Source organism: Myotis davidii, unplaced genomic scaffold (assembly GCF_000327345.1).
Source record: "Myotis davidii unplaced genomic scaffold, ASM32734v1 scaffold812, whole genome shotgun sequence".
In the NCBI taxonomy this organism is placed as follows: Eukaryota; Metazoa; Chordata; class Mammalia; order Chiroptera; family Vespertilionidae; genus Myotis; species Myotis davidii.
The window spans coordinates 2619034-2627031 of NW_006284238.1; the positions used below are offsets into that span (position 1 = coordinate 2619034).

The 7998-nt window shown below is 41.5% G+C and overlaps 1 protein-coding gene across 2 annotated transcripts in view; it reads left to right on the forward strand.

Annotated features, from left to right (window-relative positions):
• Nucleotides 1–7438: 7438 nt before the first annotated feature.
• FER (FER tyrosine kinase) overlaps nt 7439–7998 on the forward strand; it is a 288769-nt gene continuing 288209 nt past the window's right edge. The window contains exon 1 of one of the 2 annotated variants that reach the window (XM_006754263.2): nt 7439–7538. The gene's annotated coding sequence lies outside the window, so the exon portion shown is untranslated. The remainder of the gene's footprint in view (nt 7539–7998) is intronic. The other variant, XM_015568419.1, reaches the window with a different exon arrangement.

The following is a 7998-nucleotide window of genomic DNA, read 5'->3' on the forward strand; positions in this document are numbered from 1 at the left end:
CGCGGGCCGTAGTTTGCCCATGGCTGGTATAGAGTGTTGTTCTTACCCATAAAGTTGTGCTCTTCTTCACCTTATTTATCTACTTCCTTTCCTCTTGGTTCACTATGCTCCAGTCACGCTGGTTCTCTTTCTGTCCCTGGGACACTCCAAATCATTCCCATGTTGTCACAGTGGTCGGCAAACTCATTAGTCAACAGAGCCAAATATCAACAGTACAACGATTAAAATTTCTTTTGAGAGCCAAATTTTTTAAACTTAAACTATATAGGTAGGTACATTGTTATTAACTTAAGTAGGGTACTCCTAAGGCTTAGGAAGAGCAACATTCAAGGGGCCAAAGAGCCGCCCGCATGTGGCTCGCGAGCTGCAGTTTGCCGACCACGAGTCTAGAACATTCTGCTTCTAATTCTTCCTGTGAATGGCTCCTTTACCTCCCCTCCCCTTCAAGTCTTATTTCAAGTGTCATCTTTTTAAGAGAGGCCTTCTAGCCAGGCTGGCATGGCTCAATGGTAGAGCATTGACCTATGAACCAGAGTTCATGGTTCAATTCCTGGTCAGGGCACATGCCTGGGTTGTGGGCTCAATCCCCAGTGCGGGGCATGCAGGAGGCAGCTGGTCAATGATTTTTTCTCATCATTGATGTTTCTATCCCTCTCTTCCTCTCCCTTCCTCTCTGAAATCCTATATTAAAAATATATTTTTAAGAAAGGGAGGCCTTCTTAGTCTCCTTATCTAAAATTACAAGGACCCTCCCTGCACCTAGCAGTGCATATTTTATTTCACATTGCTCTGTTTCCCTTTCTACCTAGAATTTAGCACTATCTGAAGTGGTTGTATTTACTTAATTGTTTAGTATCATTTTTACCACTGAAATAGAAAGTTACTGCTGGTATATATTAGAAACTAAATAAAGTGCTACTTAGTAAATTAAAAAGCATACAATGCAATAGAGATTTCAAAGTGTTTATTTAAAAATGAAAATCTCACAAAGCTACAGTAATTAAAACAGTATGGTACTGGCATAAAAATAGACACATAGGCCAATAAAACAGAATAGAGAGCTCAAAAATAAATCCCTACAAAAGATAATCAAGTAATATTTGACAAGGCAGCCAACAATACTCAATGGGAAAAGGATAGTCTCTTTAACAAATGGTACTGGGAAAACTGGATTACCACATGCAGAAAAATGAAATTGGAAACTATCTCTTACACCACTTACAAAAATTAACTCAAAATGGATAAAAGATCCTATATAATAAAAGACTAATATGCAAATAGACCAAATGGTGGGACAACCAAACAACCAGTCGCTAAGATGTGTGCTGACCACCAGGGGGCACGTGTGGAACATGGCAGGAGTTTGCTGCAGTAGGATGGTGGAGCAGGTGAGCAGGGGCTGTCGTTGGAGCGAGCCACTGGTGGTTACTAAAAATTCTTTGCTCCTGCTCACCACAGTCTTGCCTGGTGCTTGCATCTGCTGCTGGTGCTGGAGCCGCTGCTTGCACCCGCTGCCAGCGCCTGGCACTGGCCCCAATCGCTCAGTGCAGTCAGTGGGTACGAGTGGTGGCTGCTGGCCCCAACTGCCCCTCAGTGCTTCTCTACCTCCCCCTGCTCCTGAGATGTGATTGGGCAGCAGCCACCACTTGCACCTGCTGCTGGTGCCCACCCCAATTGCTCCACACCATCAGCCCATGTGAGCAGGGCCGGTGCCGTCAGTGTTGTGTGGGAGCTGCGGTGGCAGGAGTGGGCTACCGGCAGACAGGGGACTGGGGGCTGCGGCAGGAGGGGCAGGGCAGGGGCACGGAGGATGAGTTGAGACCCACCCCTGTGCCCACCACAGCCTCGCGGCCCACAGTTCCTTTCAAGGTGCACAAATTCGTACACTGGGCCCCTAGTTTCTGTATAACTTGCGTCTTTATAAGAAGAAATTAGGACACAGACACAGAGGTAAGATAGCCAGGTGAAGATAAAGGCAGAGATGGAAAAAAAAACCTCACCCCCACTGCCGGCACTGGAGCTGCCTCTTGTACCCTCTGCTGGCAGCTGGCACCAGCCCCAATCACTCGGCACCATCAGTGGATGTGAGCGATGGCTGCAGGCCTTTCTGTAATTAGTAGTACCATTTGGTCTGTGGTGGGAGGAGCTGGGCAGGGGCACAGAGATGGGCTGAGACCCGCCCCTGTGCCCACCACAGCCTCGCGGACCACAGTTCCTTTCAAGGTGCATGAATTTGTGCACTGGGCCCCTAGGTTATATATAAAACTTAATACCATAAAATTCCTAGAAGGAAACATAGGGGAAAAATCCTAGCCATTGGTCTTGGCAATGATTTTTTTGGGGTATAACAGCAAAAGTATAAGCAAAATTAGTAAAATTCAACAAGTAGAACTATATAAACTAAAGAGCTTCTGCACAGAAAAAAAAAAAAAAAACCAAAAAAAAAAAAAACCCCAACCAAACAAAAAACAATAAAGAAATGAAAAGGCAACCTACTGATGGGAGATAATATTTGCAAAGCTTATAGCTGATAAGGGGTTAATATCTAAAATATATAAATAACTCATACAACTCAATAATAAAAAATTCAATCAATAAATGGGCAGAGGAACTAAGTAGACATTTTTTTTTCCCAAAGAAGACATCCAAATGGCTAAAAGTTACTTGTAAAGATGATTAACATCACTCATTATCAGGAAAATGCAAGTCAAAACCACCAGGAGATATCACCTCCTACCTGTTAGAATGGCTATTATCAAGAAAACAGGAGACAGCAAGTGTTGGGGAGGATTTGAAGAAAAGGGAATCCTTGTTCACTGTTGGTGGGACTATAAATTGGTTCAGCCACTATAGAAAACATTATGGAGCTTCCTTGAAAAATTAAAATAGAACTACTATCTGATCCAGCAATTCCACTTTTAGGTGTATATTCAAAGGAAAGGAAAACAGGATATATGCATGATTATTGCAGGACCAGTGGCCCGGTGCACGAAATTTGTGCACATTAAAAGGGAATTAAGTAGAGGAAATATTTTAATATTGCTATCTGCCCTTTCTCTATAAAAGAAGTGTCAGAGATGAAAGAAAATTAGTAAAATGTATATGAAAATCTTCCTCCTGTCAGAGACTGGGGTGTGCCATGGGACCCAGAGTACAGTCACTGCCCACCTGCATGTGCCTTAAAATCACGTGAGACCTAGACCTGGCCAGCCCCACCCCCGTCAATATTATCCCCACTCAGCCTGGCGTCAGGGGACCTGACCCTGGCCTGGTACCAGGGCGGGGGCCGCTCCTTGAGGTCTCCTGTCAAGCCCGGCCAGGCAGGGAGCACAGCCTCAGGTTCCCCGCCCCAGCCCGGTGCTACACAGCCTCAGGTCCCTGCTGATTGCTCATTATGGCTTGTTATGGGGACACTGCCTCCACTGTGGGTACAGCCATCTTGTGTTACAGGAACCCCACCTCTGTTGTGGGCGCAGCCATCTTGTGATGGTGTGAGGGTTAATTTGCATATTACCTCTTTATTATATAGGATTAGTCACAACAGCCAAGGTATAGAAACAACCTAAGTGCTTCTCAATGGATAAATGGATAAAGAAGATTGTATACACACACACACACACACACACACACACACACACACACACACGAATATTATTCAGACATGAGAAATAAGAAAATCCTGGCATTTGTGACAACATGGCTGGTCCTTGAAGGTACTATGCTAAGTGAGGTAAGTCAGACAGAAAAAGACAAATACTGTAGGATATCACTTAGATGTGAAATCTAAAATGCCAAACTGTTTAAAACAGAGAGTAGAATAGTGGATACCAGAAAAGGGGGTGGGGGGAAGACTCAGGGTATGTTGTTTAAGGTGCAAATTTGGCACTAGTAGATAAATAAGCCCTGGAGAGCTAATGCACAGTGTAGTGATTAGATGTACAATACTATATTATAAGCTTGAGAGTTGCTAAGATATTGATTATCCCTATCACAAAAAAAAGAAATAATTATGTGATGTGATACAGTTGTTAGCCAACATTAAGATGGTCACCATATTGCAATATATAAATGTATCGAGTCAATACATAGTATACCTTACATCTACACAATGTCCTATACCAATTATGTCAATTATATTATATATGAACTTATACAATGTCAAATGTCAATTATTCAAACAATGAAATCACAATTTTAGCTGGAGGAGAGGGAGAGAAGGGACACGCAGAACACAATTTCATCACTCTTATTTGGAGAAAGTCTCTTAGGTTAATGACTTTCTGATGAATTAAATTTTTTAGAACCTTTATTTTGCATCACTCACTAAGTTTCTTCTTAGTGACAGTCATGATGTTCCAAAGCAGACTGTGAGTTTGAAGTAAGAATAAAAAAACTCAATTGTTTTCCTTCAAAATGCCCCTAGAAATAAATAAGGATAGGTATGAGTTCCATATTGCATTCCTCATCACTATCTATATTTTAGGAGTTAGGTATGAATTGTGAATTAGAGATAGCAGAAAGTCACAAAGAAAAGGAGTTGGCAGAAAGGAAAAAAAGAGAAGAAATGTAGGTTAAAGAAAAAGGAGGGATAATTATGGTATGAATTAGTGGCACATAGCTAAGATTTCTTTTTTAAAAAAAAAATATTTTATAGAATTTTCACAGAGAGGAAGGGAGAGGGATAGAGTTAGAAACATCGATGAGAGAGAAACATCGATCAGCTGCCTCCTGCACACCTCCTACTGGGGATGTGCCCACAACCAAGGTACATGCCCCTGACCAGAATTGAACCTGGGACTTTTCAGTCCCCAGGCCGACGCTCTATCCACCGAGCCAAACCGGTTAGGGCCAAGATTTCTCTTGAAGCCCATTATGAAAAAGGATTAAATAGGAAAATGGGGAGGTGAAGTGATGGAGAGATAGGATAAAGGAAAAACTTTTAAAATCATTTTTTACTAATTGCCTAAAGTTTGATATCCACGTTATTGTATTCATTTGTCCAGGTAAGTAATGTTATTAGAACAGACAAAAGTTGGTATTTGGGAAAATGTAATATATACTAAGGACTTAGTATTTGTCTATAGTTAGGCAGTACTGTGGCATTTTAATAGCTATGATAGTACCTGGTATAGATCTAAATTTTAATGATAGAAGATGAATCTCTTAAATCCTATGCTAACAACTTCAACTGAACTAATATCCTTCCATGCCCTGTGGGGGTAACTAGTATTTTATGAAGCCCATGGATCATCTAGGCAGGAAATTATTTTCCTTTATTCTTCCATATTCTCCCTACATTTACAAGATGTAAGGAAATTGCACAGTATATTTGAAATCAGGTGAAAGAAAGTTCTCATTAAATATGTTGCAATGCAAAGTGATTATAACAGAAGGAAAATTTTATACTGGATTCACTATAATTTTTTTTTATCAGTTTCAGAAATGCAGCATAGATTTTTGCCACATTCATTTACTTCAAGTACATTCATTCAAAACTGAGTGCTTGGCATATGCCAGACTGTTTTTAAGTTTCTTGAATGAATAGGTGAGAACTGAGAGAATTGTTGAAGAACTGGAAGGATTCTTACTGTTTTCAGGGACTTAAGTTCCTTAAAACACATACACAATGTACATCAAACAGTTCTATTATTACCTTCAGACATATATTTATTTTAAATATTTTAAAATTGATTTTTAGGGAGAGGGAGAGAAACATCATTCGGCTGCTCCCCCCCACTCCCCTTTGCCCCAGACACACACACACACACACACACACACACACACCACTACTGGTAATTGAATCCACAACCTGGGTATGTGCCCTGACCAGGAGCAGAACAGGAATCAAACAGTGACCTTTCAGTGCACTGAATGACTCTCAACCAACTAAGCCACACTGGCCAGGGCATCAGACCTTTATTTAAAGCTACTTTCTGGGACTATGTAAAAACTAATTTATCAAGTACATCTTTTCAGATTTAGAGTTCCTTGTATAAAGGTAATCCTGAGAAATCCTAAGGTTCTTGGAAATGACATACCTTGGTGAAGCAATCCCCAAAGTTGCCTTTTGGCTTTATTTGACCATTTAATACACAAACATTCTTTTCATTCACATTGACATGCCATATACCACAAAATTTAATAGTATCTTTGACCCGCTTTACTCATTTCAACTCCTACATCAGAGAAACCATCATTCTCTTCTCTGTATCTATGAGTTTAAAAAAAGAAATTCCGCATATAGGCATGGCTGGTGATGCTCTCAGTTGGCTGAAGCATCATCCTGTACACTGAAAGGTTGTAGGTTTAATTTCTGGTCGAGGCATATACCTAGGTTGTGGTTTTAGTCCTGGTTGGGGTGAGTAGGAGAGGCAACCAATCGATGTTTCTCTCTCACATCAATATTTCTTTCTCTCTCTTCCTCTCTTTTAAATCAATGAAGACATATCCTCAATTGAGGATTTAAAAAAAATCCACATATAAGTGAGATCATATGGTATTTGTACTTCTTTGACTTGTATCACTTAGCATAATAACCTCAGGGTTCACTCATGTTGTCATAATTGGCAAGATTTCCTTCTTTATGGAAGACTGAATAATATTCCATTGTATATATACCACCTTTCTTTATCTATTCATGGGCATTATCTCTCAATATTTGCATGCATTTCAAAGAGATAGCTCTCAGGCCCTTGAGGACGACATTCCTGGGAAGTAAAGCTGAAAAAGCACTAGCTGATAGATCTATTTAGTCATCAAAAAGATTTATCTTGTGGCTCAGTGGTTGAGGGTCTACCTATGAACCAGGATGCCATGTTTGGATTCCAGATCAGGGCACATGCCAGGGGTTGGGGATGGATCCCCAGTGGGGGTGTGCAGCAGACAGCTGATGAATGATTCTTTCATCATTGATGTTTCTCTCTCTCTCTCTCCCCTCTGAAATCAGTAAAAATATATGTAAAAAAAAGATTTATTTTCACCTCAAAGAGACTAAAAAGTACTCAACAATTACAAGTTTTCTAAAGTAAATGATCTGAGAAGGGAAATCTCTTCCTCCATTTTCAATGGGAAAATTAAGTCTCTTATTTTAAAAGTTGTCTTTACATGTTTTGGGTTCTTGACTTGGGAACAGTAGATAAGAAAAATCTGATTTAAAATTAATGTTCTTCCATGGATAGGGCTTTCACTATGGTCAAATAAATAACCCTGTTTAGAAAAAAATAGTCACCCCTCTTCTTTGGCTCCCACGTAAATGTTTTAAAGGGGTGTAGTGTGGAGGTGAGGTTGATTGAAGTTAGATTCGCTCCAGGCAAAGAATGTGGTTCAACCCAAGTACATGATACAATGCCTTAAAAAGTCGGTTATGGGAACACACCCTTGAATGGTGACTAATACCGATCATGCTGTTAACAGAGCACCTAGTTATCTTTCTTAGCTCACGTTACTTATTTTCTACTAAATTCTTTTGGGGAGGGACGCTGCAGTCTCACTGGAAGAACAAACCAATTTGGGTCCACGCATTCTAGTCTCTCAAAGAGGTAAGAACTTTCACTGTAAGGACCACCCACAGGACGCTTTTGAACAGCATCTATCCCAATTCTAGCATCGAGGCGGTCGCCTTTTCTTAGGAGTCTCAGGCGCGGGAGTTCAGGGGTGAGCAAGATCCAGTTCCTGCCTTTAAGGATTGACTCGTTTGAAGAAGCTGAAAACCATTCTAAAGTTACAACTGATGGAAGCTAAACGTACAGCAAAAAAGGAACGATCCTGAAGGTGACAAGTGCGCAGTTAGGGTCGGGGTCCGCGATCCCAAAGCAGCCCCGGGGATCGCCAGTGCCCCGCGGGCACGCGGAGCATTTCAATCACGCCTCCGCCCCCACCCTCCGAATTCCTTTCCGGCGGCGATCGGCGGGGTAGTCCCTCGCAGGCGGCCCCAGCTTATCACTCCCGGCCTGGCCACTTCCCGGCAGGGCTCGGCGAGTCTCCCAAAGTTTCCTGTGA